This window comes from Carlito syrichta, unplaced genomic scaffold (genome assembly GCF_000164805.1).
Source record: "Carlito syrichta isolate Samal-C Ts95f unplaced genomic scaffold, Tarsius_syrichta-2.0.1 Scaffold82254, whole genome shotgun sequence".
NCBI classification, from domain to species: Eukaryota; Metazoa; Chordata; class Mammalia; order Primates; family Tarsiidae; genus Carlito; species Carlito syrichta.
The window spans coordinates 9,273-21,872 of record NW_007026350.1 but is presented as its reverse complement, the minus strand read 5'-3'; the positions used below and the strand labels follow the sequence as shown (position 1 = coordinate 21,872).

Here is a 12,600-nt window from a genome sequence, read left to right as displayed (position 1 = left end):
TGATTGTAGGTGTAGAAATGGAGAGGAGGTGATCGGGAAGATGGGAGAAAAACACCCAAGCAGTCCTGGTGGATTTCGAAGAGGCCCATTCGTTATAGGTGGAGATGCATCCATTCCAGCTTTCCTCAGGGCACATTCTTGAGACATTTATACTATGAGAACTTTACAGAGAGGCAGAGTCAAGGTGAGTTGGATTGAAAGGGGCATTTAATAATAGCTCGAGGCTAGGCTAGGATTACATGTTGATTGGTTGGGTGCATTTATTATTCAGATTAGAAGGCTAAATCAGGCAGAATCTGAATCTATTTATTTCTTCTTTCACCCTGAAAAGCAAAATGTAAAGGACTATTTTTGAAAAACAGAAGTTTGGTTAAACAAAAATAAAGGAAAAGCAAAGACGACACTCATGGTGCTAGCCCCAGATGTACAAGAAGAAAAGTCAAACTGCTACAAACTCCGCTGTGCTGTCCTCAGTGATCACAGCAGAAAGAAGAGCTGCTGGCCTGGAACATTCGGCGGCTCAGGAAAAAGACAGAAGCACACACAGAAGTATTCATTCTCCCCGGGCCCTAAAGGTGGTATCACTTGTAGGAATTTGCAGAACAAGGGTGATTTTTCCAGTCAAAACATATGTGAGGATGAGGATCCGATTTCCCTAGTAACAGGGTTTCCCAGTCCTCATTAGTGTCTCACCAGACCTGGTGGCACAGGAGGGAAAAATGCCTACTCACTGGGTCAACCTTAAAGGTGGAAACCGGGGCAGCATTAGTATAAGTAGGAAGTTTATTTGGGCCAAGCTTGAGTATTGCAACCTGGGGACAAGCATTCAGGTTGCCCCGAAGATACACTCTGATAAGTGGCAGTTGTATGTGGATTTGTTTTTTTATTTATTTTTATTTTAAAGATGCGGGGTACAATTCAGGGTTAGGTATACCAACGTTAATTATGCAGGTACCCTTGTTGATGAGGTGTGCCCCTCCATCTCCTGGCAATTTTCCTCAACTGCCAATGCCACCCTACTCCCCTGGCAGTTTCCCACTACTGCCAATCCCTTTCTTGTAGTATTATGATCATTGTTCAAGGTCTGCTTATGAGTGAGAACATATGGTACTCTGTTCTTTGTTTCTGTGATAGATCACTGAATATTATAGACTCTAAATCCATCCAAGTGGCTGCAAAGTCCATATGTTTGTCCTTCTTTATGACTGCATAATATTCCATTGTGTATATGTACCACTTTTAAAAAACCCAGTCTGGCTTCTATGGGCAGAATGTATGTGGATTTGTAAAGGCAGGTAAGGGGGATGGAAAGGGGGTTGATACAAAGTTGCTTGTTAGGAATTCTCATTGGTTTACAGAAATAACAGTGCTTAGTGATTGGCTATCCATTGTTAAGCCGTAGGGTATAGGTTATAGTGTCTGATGTGGCATCATTGGGTTGGTTAATTTATAACTACTTATGGCAATAGCAAGCAGTTTCAAGAGAGGGATAGTTATCTCAAAAAAGGAAGTAGAAAGTGATTGTTGTCTCATTTTAACGTCTCTCTGGGCCTGATCGTTTAAAAGAACTCAAACGTTCCTCAGATAAAATATTTTTCTTTTCTCAATAGGATACTTGAGTCTCTGCCACCAGACAGAACCTGCCACTGAGTTCCCAGTTCTCATTTGATTCCTTTATTTCTGGAATCTCAGGGACGAGGAAAGAGTTTTGAATGTGCAGAATGGAACTGAAAAATCACTTCAAGTGAGATCATTGGGTCTACTCAAGGCAAGTCTCTAACTGTATCAAGAAGTGAAGACTGTCTCCATGCCATGCATTCTCCAAGAGAGAGACAAGGTGGACAAAGTAGACCCTCTCTCTTGGTGTGGTGCATGCACAATGCCAAGATTGACCCTTTAAATCAATGGGTGAATTTTCTGTTCCCAAGTCATGGAATCAAGATTTCATAGTGGCAAGGTTAAAAGGAGAGAACATCCTTGTCCACGGTTTCCACTCTAGGACTGGGTTTCTGCTACAAATTATGGCATCACCAGGAGCTGGTTTTGAGAACATAATTTTGTCTGGAATAACTGCACGAGGGGCTGGGATTCCACATTTCCTCCATGGGGTGGGTGTGAGAACACTGCGTGATAACCCAGGATGCGCTACTAACATCTTGGACCCTTTAAAATTGGGCACAGGGGAGGTGAGCTTTGAGAATGCCCTGGCCGAGGCTGCACACATCAGAAGCGTAGACATTTTCACAAGAAATGAATTTAAAAATCTTGCTTTAAACGTACCCCATAGATGGATTCCTTCTTTCCCCCATGCCATGAACGTGGAACTATATTTCCCATGGTTCCTTGCTTTCTGGCTTCAGGGGGTAGCAGCGAAAGACAGACCTGGTGGAGGATTGGAGATAGGGAGATCTTGGGTGACCACTGCGTGTTCTCTGAACATCCTGCTCTCGTCAGACATGCCTTCTTCAGGGCCAGGTGTGGAGCAGCCCTGCTGTGGTGACCCTAGCTCCGTCATGGCTTTCTCCACTGTTCCCTTCCAAGCCGGATGGTGGTAGCAACTTTTTGCGATGGCAAAATTCATCGTTCTGTGTTTAGCTTCTCTGTTCTTTGACCATCTTATGTTTTTTTACTTTTTTTTTTGGTATTACATTTCTCCTGTTTAAATATCTGGAGTCGTTTCTGTTTTCCTGATTGGACCCTGACTGAGACAGTGATCAAGATTTTGCCACATTTATTTCATGTATCCTCTTTTTATTTTTTGCTGAAGCATTGTTGAAGGAAATCTGAGCCGTCACTTCATTTCCTACAAGCCATAGAATGCATCTCTAAAAATATAAAATGTTCTTATGTAACAACCATCTTAGCAGAATTGACAAAATTAATAATTCCTGGGTATCATCCAATATCCTTTCTAAGTTTGAATTTCCCCATGACATTTTTTTTTTAAAACAGGTGGTTGTTTAAACTAGGATCTAAACAGGGATCACACATTACAGTTGCTTTTTCTGTTTCTCCAACCTCTTTTAATCTAGAGAAATGCTATTGACCCATTAAAGAAATGATGTTTGTTGTTTTGTGACATGTCTCAGATTCTAGGTTTGTCTTGATATTTCCTAGTCTGGTCATTTAATTTGTTTTCCTCTTTCTTTTTTTTTCCTTCTTTCTGTTGATGGAGAGCATTAGGGGCTTGTTTACATTAAGAGTCCTTTGTCTGCTGTTTGACTTTTCAAGGGTACTTTATAGGTGTTGTGTCCCCTCACTACATTGTGTCAGGGGTCCACAGGGTCTGTATTTTCTATTCATGGTCAGTAGGGTAGAGTGCTGACTGCTTAATCTTTCCTTTTGAACATGTCTTCATTAATGTTCTTAATAAATATTCCATTTTTCCTCCTTCTGTCCTCAAGTAGAATTGAGCCTCCAAATTCCCCTGAAATTAGATATAATCATGTGAATTGAGTTACCGATGGCCTATGGCATTTACAGGCGGGAGCTTTTTTTTTTTTTGAGTTGGAGTCTCACTCTGTCGCCCAGACTGGAGTGCAGTGGCCGCTCCCGGCCACCGCAGCCTCGACCTGCTGGGCTTTGGCGATCCTTCCGCCTCAGCCTTCCAAATAGCTGGAATTACAGGCATGCACTACCACGCCCGGCTGATTTTTTAAAATTTATTGTAGAGATGAGGTCTCGCTGCCCAGGTGGGTCTCGAACCCGCGGGCTCAGGCAATCCACTCACCTCAGCCTCCCAAAGGCGTGGGATTACAGGCTGAGCCACCGAGCCCGGCTCCAGGAGGGAGCTTTTAGCAGCCAGTAAGTAAACCATTTTAGGATCTTTTTTGCCTCAGAATCAAGAGAGAATGATCCAAGTTGGGTCCCTAAGTCACTCTAATAGGAGGATCTTTTTGTTAACTAGCATTGGATATGAGACACGAGTGAGAAATAAAACTTACTTCTTTTAAGCCACTGAGATTTTGGGGTTGTTTATTCCTACAGAGCCTCATGGTCATTCATAGTTAGTAGACTTACTTGCCAGGTCTCAATTGGTTGGATCCATTATTGATCATGACCTGAATTATTTTATTGGGAGTTGTGAAATGGTAATCTTTTTTATTCTGCTAAGTCTAGCATATCTGAGGGGGTACCCCCCAAAACCCCCAGAATTATTTTTTGGAGGGTAGGCCCCTTGTAGTACGGGCTTCCTCCAGCATCATTGGACCAGCTAGTGTTGTGGTGAGAGGCTGCGTTTGGCTTCAGTGAATTTTGGAGATTCTTTCAACGTGTTTGCCCATTTCACGATGGGTGAGTTACGAGCACAGCTGCCCTCACTGCACTAAGTGGGCAGCAGTTTTTGACCAAGAGTGGCACAACCCCTGCGTCCCAACTTCCCTGTTCACTCAAACTTGCCCTGACTTTTTGTTTCCCCAGATGAAAAAAGTTCTCAAAGAGAAATGTTTTGCCATGTGGAAGAGGTGAAACAAACAAACAAAAAAATGGTAGAAGCACTAAAAGGTATCAAAATTGACAAGTTCAAAAAACTGTTTTGAGCAGTGGAAAAAGCATCTCGGTAGAGTATGCATCAAACGGAGAGTACTTTGAAGGTGACTGAAGTTTAAACATGTAAGAATAAAGACATAATTTTTTTATAAATAGATTCTGGTTTGTTTTGGGTCCCCCTCATGTTTTATATTCATCAGCTAAAATTCTGCAAAGAAGAGTTTAATACCATTTATCAATCCTCTTGGATTGAAAACACTGATAAGTAATCTAAATATTTTTTATTTAATATTTTCCAGCTTGTTAAACAATTATATTTTACTTTAATTCTCTGGTCTTTAACTTATCAGGTAAGATAATCTAATTTTGGGTGCTAACTTCTTTAGCTCATAACTTAAGTAGGTTTAATTTTTGGATTTCAATTCTTCTCTGAGAGCTTTATAATGGAAAAGAGTTTAAATTAAAATTGGGTATCTTATTATTGGCATTATACAATTTTATTATTAAAGTATCTTGCTGTTGTCAATTAATCTCTGCAGAAACTTAGATAATTCTTTGACAAGAAAATTTGGAATGAAAAATAAAGACTGATCTTTTAGTCTGAGAACAGTCTTCTTAAATAGCATACTAACTAATTTCAGAACATTCATTAGGGCTGGAGGGATATAGTGTCATCTAAATGACTATGAGTAGCCCTGGAGTAATTAACGAATTAGGAAAATCATCTTCTGAAGATGGAAGCAGGACTGCTAATTTGCTTCCCCAATTTTCCATAGCTAGCAACTGGATTTTCCAGTGGCAAGCCAGTATGTTAAGGCACAGGTTAGCAGTGAACTATTATTACTCCTCAGTTAACTCACAGCCCAGCAAGCCAACTCGATGGAATTAATACATGGAGAGTGGACCAGATTGTTCTCTCTATAGAGACAGCAGATCCCAAAAGGGGAGGGAAGGATTTGCTGAGTGTTCCATATTCTTTTTCCAGGCTCATCAATCAGATTCAAGGTATTTTGTTTGTTTTGGTGCAAGAAAAGTTAAGGATGAAGAGACAGGCTAGGAGAGTAATTTCTATTCAGAGAAATGTTAGCATTCTTGTTTTGTTGAAGATCTAAGCAATGTCCTCTAATCTAGCTTTAAATTTTAAATCAGTAACAAAAGACACACTTTGATCTCCAGACTCTAATTTCTGAATATATCCTTCCATTAATTCTCAGCTTGGGTTTGCTTATTGACTTTTGAAAGCCCAAAGCAACATTCTCTGTGAGCTATGATATTGTATGCGGTGTTCTCATTCTCCTTGACACATTTTTCTATTTTTCTATCTTTTCTTTTTCTTTGTCATAAAAGCTTTGATAATCATAAAAATTTGTTTAAAAAGTCATAGAAGGGTACTTGAAAAGATGAGTCATTTCACTTTGCAAGGATTAATTTGAGATGGCTGGGAAGCATCTATCTGGAGGTGGCTTTACTGATCTGGGGGACATGAAAGAGGTGGAAGCAGAGATTAGTCATCTGGAGACCATTCACATGCAGAGCATAGCTGAAGTTGTGGGTACAGATGAGCCTGCCCGGAGCCAACATATCTGTAGAGGTCTAGAATACTTAGGAAAATAGCATTTAAGAGTTGGAAGAAGAGAAAGAACCTGAAATTGGTATTAACTTAATGTCTCTAAATGATCACGACGTACAGCGTTCCCTTTAGAGTTGACAGCATCAGATTGAGTCATTGAAATGTCAATCGCAGGTCCTGGCTGAAGCTTCTGGCAGTTTTCTATCTTTGATGTCTCTGAAAGACTGCAATAGCATTTAATGAGAAAACTATAGAAATTCAAAGTCAACATGACATTAATAATAAAGAGATTGAGGTTCAACATGGAATTCAACTGAGGGTTCTTAAAACTCTCTAGACATGGGTAGAACATTTCCATGAAAGTTGCAGGCTGCTTCTGCAGAATCAGCAGACTCATCAGATTTTTATGTTTTCTTCCCATATCATACTTTTCCTTTTCCTTTCGTCAAAACAGAGACAATGGCCTGTCTCAGCAGCATAGTATTATTATCTTTATAAAATGTCAGCCCCTACATGGTAATAGACAAGGAAATCCTAGAAATGGTTCAGCCTGGGATGATGAATGAATGTGGAAAAGTTGCTGGCACCTAACCAGTGAGAAAGAAGCAAATATAGTGGGCAAGATCTTATTCAGGGCCTTTATGCCTCTTACTTCCCTTCTAGAATATCTTTCCCTCTGGTATCATTGTAAGTGAGTCTGAACGGTACATGGGTTAGATTATAGCAGACTCTGTCAGTGCCTACTCCTATCTCATCAGCACCACCATTCCCTTACACATGATGCTTTCTTCCTGCAAGACCCTGCAGCTCTCTCTGAGGGTTTTCTCTGACTGTAGAAACAGAGTAGATAGAAAATGCTGGTGAATTACCCCTCTAGGAGTAGGTCTTACAACCTATGATGGGAAGGAGGTAGAGCATAAGTACCCTTCTTCTTCACTCTTGGGTGGGACATTACTAAGGAATATTTTCAAAGACAACCCAAAGCATGCAGCAAGCTTGAGCCCCAGGTGCCTGCAGATATCACAAACTCACAATCGAACCTGGTCTGAAGGAACTTAAGACAGATAGCGTGGTTAAATTGGAGACAGATGACAGATATGAAAGGGAAAACGAGAACTTGAAGTACAAGATACTCCTTGAAACACGATAAAAGTGATGACTAGACTTTTCACAGTAGATGGTAGACTTAGGAAATGAAGGATTTTAGAAGTGGGGTTCCCAGCATGGAAATAACTACATGAATCCAGAAAGCATGCCAGATGATTATATGTCATAGCATGGTCCCGAAGAAATATCATATCATTCACTAAAGAGTTAAGGAATGGTCTGGTGAGAGGGGTACCAGCATCATTAGGAAGTTAAGTGATGGCTATCCTCTGTAGGCCAGCACTGACGGTAGGAGAAGCTACTACATTCCAATCTCACTGATAACAACGGGGGTGATACAGAGACCTCAATGAATTCTCTACATTCCTTCACATCTCTAATTACACAGTAGTCAATTTTCTCTCTCTCTCTCTGTCTCTCTTAACAAGATTTTGCCAAATGAAACCAGTAACCACACCCTACTAAGGTTTGGTTTTTCAGTCTTTTCAAGTAGCTCTATATACTTAGGAGGCATGTCATGTGCCTTCCAAGTTCTCCCAGCAAACATTTATCAAATGTTTTGCCATCATGTATCTTAGATTTCCTATCATTGGCCTTTTGTATTACCCTGACATATGTAGCAACTATCACCAAAGGAAGGTGCTGCCATACGAAAAGGCTAAGAAAATGAGACATCAGGCCATGGATAGTGTTGTGAGAAAACAAAAGTTCAAAATCTTACTGGATTAACAGACACATGTTTATGTCTAATTTATGTCTCATTCATGTTGCAGTTGTTTGGTACATGGCCTTCCGTGTGTTTTAGGGACCTGGGTTCTTTCTACCTGGTGGTTTCAAGCCTTCCCTGGATTCCAGTCTCCAACGGCACATGGCCTTCCATGTGTTTTAGGGACCTGGGTTCTTTCTACCTCGAGGTTTCATCATCCTCTAGGAAGCCTTCCCTGGATCCCGGTATCCAATCAGGAGATGAGGAAGAAGAGGTATTGGCAGGATGGATCACTGAATGGTTTTGGATGCCAGGCTTGAAAATAATTTAAATTTATTGTATCCCAAATCTGCTGGTCAGTTTGCAATTGATGATCCCTACTCCTTGCCTTGCAGTGTCAAGGAGGTTGGAAAATACAGACAAGTACTGTGCCCAAGAAGAGGTGAAACATGGGTATTGATGAGCACTAGCATTTCTGGAACACTCTGAACATGGGTTATTTATATATTTTTTACTGAATGAATGCTAATTTCCCTTATTAGAAGTCAAGTTCCATGAAGGGAAGGATTTCCTTATCATTGCATCCTCCATGTCTACAACATGATAGACACACAGGAAGAATAAATATTTGCTGAACGAATGTTTTGCTGAATGAACAAGTGAGTGAGTGGATGGATGAGTGCATGAGTGGATGAACCAATCCTTGTTAGTACAGAAGGAAAATCATGTCCAAGCAGGGAGTAGCAAGAACCAAGTCCAGTGGGGAAAGTGAAGATCAGTGTTGACAAGTTTAACTAGTGACAAGATGTAAGTCCTAAAGCAGGTGTTTCTTTAGTCAGATGGAGAAGTTATTTTGAAATCCCTCTTAAATGTATACTTTTTTTTTGAGGACAAAGTCTCAGGAAATATAATAAGGTTGTGCATTCAGTACTATAGCAGACGATTATTTAAAAACTGTCTTTTTATTGGAATGGCCCACTGGGAAAGGTTTTAGCCTTCAAAATCATTGTGTTGTTTACATTATTTAGAATTTTTACTTTAGAAACTTTAAAAGTATATCACGTATATATGTAAGATTACTCCTGTGAATTTTGCAGATGAAAATATATTTTGAAGCTGCATGCTATGGGAAAGTATTTCTTTGAATTGATTTATAAACACTTTTTTATTAATTAATAGATGAATCTAAAATTCATTATACCTCATTCAAGGGTTGATTAAATTTGTTCTGAATTGGTATTTTATAATAAGAGTTAGCATTTGACTATTAAGGAAATGGAGGGAAAGAGAGTCAGACTCGAGACGGGAATACATAGGCTGAATTCCAGACCTGCTCCTTCTTAGCTAGGGGTCACTGACTATGTTACATGTCTTCTCTTGGCATTAAAAAAAGATCATCAGTAAAACAAGAACACTACTCCTATGCTAGCATAATTGTAAGATTAAATGGGATTGGAGACACAAAAAATTTGGCAGTGTCTGGCACTTGGCAGGTTCTCAAAAAAGAAAAATAAAACAATGTAATTCATCTTATTTCTTGTCTCCTCCCCCTGTGTTAGGGATGGCATGCCATTGCCCTCTAGCAGGTAACATGGCTTCAGGATGGCAAATCAGTCTTAGCTTATGGTTACTGACAGAGGGGTGGTGAAACGGTTACCAGTTTCTTCCAGGGCCAGTGGGAAATAGCACGTGGGTCTGGCTGTCTGGAGTTCTCTCTTCAGTTTCTTCCATGAGTCCTACCTATCAGACAGCATTTGCCATCTCCTGTGTCTGCTTCCTTATAAGTCAAGTAAGGATTTGACTCCATTGCAATGCATTTTGAAAGCAAAATTTTCCCAGACTTGTATGATTTTTGTCCCCAAAGTTGTCTTCCCTATTACTTGTTCAAAGAATAATTATATGTGAGATATGATTGATTTTCCAAAGTAGTCAATGAGTTGTTGAGACAATAACAATCCTCTTTTCACACTCATATTTCTTCAGTTTACATAACATTTAATCAAACTATGTGCCAATTATACAATGAATATGGTGGCATAAACACAACTTATTCTTGCTTAGCACAACTCGATGGGTGGGGTGAAACGACCAGTACACATCAGCGTGTGCCTATTAATGCAGCTGACACTGATGAGTTTTAAACAGGAAAGAAAATTTTTGATTAGTTCAGTTAAGCAGAATTTGAGTAAAGAACTTCTACAAACTGAATTATAGACTACTCCCTGGCTTTCTCTTGCGGAAAATATAAAGTAAATGCAAATATGAAAGGTGGCTACTTCCAGGCAATACTAAACATTCAGAACAACATTGAAAATCAATGTCAGCCATCCAGATGTTTTAGTTTGGAAAGACATAATTTTAATGACTGGACATTTCAGTTTTCATCTGAATGTTCCTGTTTTTAAAAAAATGTTACTTTACTTTAGGTGCTCAATAAATACTTGTTCAGTTTTAAAAGTAAATTCAGTGGAGCCATATTGCAGCCATATTTTCTGATCTTAAATAGCTGTGCAACCTTGGGCTTGTTAAACAAAAAATGTTCTGTGTGATATGCTCCTGCATGTAGGCTAGATGAGACTCCCAGAAATCATATGGTTAATAGTGTATAAAGTGAATTTTTAAAAGCAGATGAAAAAAGAAAAAAAAAAAGATCCAAGGAACTTAACTGATTCAAAAGTATGTATGTCCCGAAGACATGGTGTTATTTTGGTGAAACAATTTCGAGAAAGTAGACTGTATTTTGAAAGATAAAGGAGGAGACTGAATTTAAAAGACACAAATAGAACCTTCTCAACCCACAACCCTTTCTCAATCTTCATTAAAAAGAGCAAAAAAGAAAAAAAAAAAAAGACTGAAAGGTAAGCCAGAGGCAGTGAGAGAGGGAGTAAAGGCAGCAGAATGGCGTGTATAGACAAGTGATTGCTTCAGCCAGCCGAGCTCACTGCTGTCCTGGGACCACTTTGCCCTCCTGAAGAGACTTGGCCAAATATGGGAGTCCAAGAGTTGAGGAGGTGTCCACAATCCCCCACTCCTAATGTTATTGTTTGCTCAGGGAAATGCAAACTCTATGCTTTTGTAGTTTAACTTCACTGTTTGTTTGTTTTTTCTCTTGCCCTTAGAGATTTCACTTACTTTCTTAAGATCTCAGGAATACATTCAAAGACCTGGCTGTTATAATTTATGGAGGACAGAAAGTTGTCTGGCAGGAGGCGTTTATCTCGTCCGTAATATTGGGGGAAGTTTATGGCCTGATAATTTCTTAGGCATGTAAAAAATGAGAATGGAGCAGATGTCTAATTAGAATACATATATAGATCTCAGCTTCCACTGAATGGAAATAACTCTTTCTGCATTTTGCTCCAGCCTTTTTTTCAAATGTTGTCTAGCATATTTCTTCTCAGGGCTCCTTTGTGAATGTCAATGCAATACATTTGCCTTTTGATGTCTTATTTGACATTGTCAATATCTAGGCATCATCAGGCAAAAAAATATTTCGAATATTAACCTGATTGTAATTGTTTTTCTTACAAAATGGTAATTGTAGCAGGCAAGAATAAAATAAATTGAGTTCAGTGCTGCTAGATTTGATATAATACAAACCGTCCAAAGCTCTCGGGTAAGCTTACTGCACTTTCTGAGATAGAATATAATTGTGTCTTTGGATTTTTGGCAACGTATGGTTCAAAAGAAATGACAGTTTTTGTTTAAATAGGAAGTAAAACAGGCTTTTCCTAAGTAGTAGCTATTGGGCCGTAGTCCTTTGACCCCGAAAGCTCCTTATGGATCTTAGATGAAGAGCTAAATACTGATGTGTGCTTATAGTACCCCAAATAGTATCATAAAGTATGTCAATTTTGTACGGAATGGAGATGGCCTCTCCGAGATCATAAAACCTAAAAACGATCGCACTGACCATATCAACATTTCCGTACCATATTCAATCAAAACATAAACTACAAATGAGAAATCGGACAGGCTGTAACAAAAACGAAGTCAAATGTAGCACGCATTTCTTTTTTTTCACCAGGGTTAGAGCCTTTCAAAGTCCTCGGCCCTTGGCAGGCGCGCCTTTGGGGCAGCCTCCCGCCCCAGCAGCACCTCGCAGGGACACGCTCGGCTCCCGAGTCCTGCCCGGACTTGCTTCCCCGGTACCCAGGGCTGCGGCTTCTTCCTCATCCCTCCTCCGCCTCGTCGTCATCCTCGTCGTGGCAGGGGGTGGCTCCTGGGGGGCCCGCGGAAGGAGGTTGGGGGCTTTCATCTCCCCGACCGCCCGGGTCAGCTGGTGCCGCGCGCGGTCGGGTCTGGGCCGTCCACGGACGGGGGCTCCGGGTGGCGAGGGGAGACTCGATCCCGCTGAGGTTGCGTGTGCGCGCTCCAGCGTGGGCTCGTGAGGCCTCGGGGCGCGGGCGGCTCGGGGGAGGGAGCGGAACGGGTCCCGCGGCCGCCCGGCGCGTCGCCCGACTGGCCGAGAGTGTCCGCCGGGGGCGCTGCGGAGGCGGCTGCCCCTCCTCCCCGAGCACGTGTCCCTGCCTTGCGTCACGTTTTTGTTTTGAGTCGGAGTCTCTCTCTGTCGCCCAGACGGGAGGGCAGCGGCCGCTCCCGGCCCCCGCAGCCTCGCCCCGCTGGGCTCCGGCGATCCTTCCGCCTCAGCCTTCCGAGTAGCCGGAATTACAGGTGTGCGCTACCACGCCCGGCTAGTTTTTGACTTATTGTAGAGATGAGGTCTCGC

At 41.1% G+C, this 12,600-nt stretch overlaps 1 pseudogene across 1 annotated transcript in view; it reads right to left on the bottom strand.

Annotated features, from left to right (window-relative positions):
• Positions 1-12,043: 12,043 nt before the first annotated feature.
• Positions 12,044-12,600, bottom strand: part of LOC103257881 — a 1,931-nt pseudogene continuing 1,374 nt past the window's right edge. The window contains exon 2 of the transcript XR_002481831.1: positions 12,044-12,397. The product of XR_002481831.1 is annotated as a cytosolic purine 5'-nucleotidase pseudogene (transcript). The remainder of the gene's footprint in view (positions 12,398-12,600) is intronic.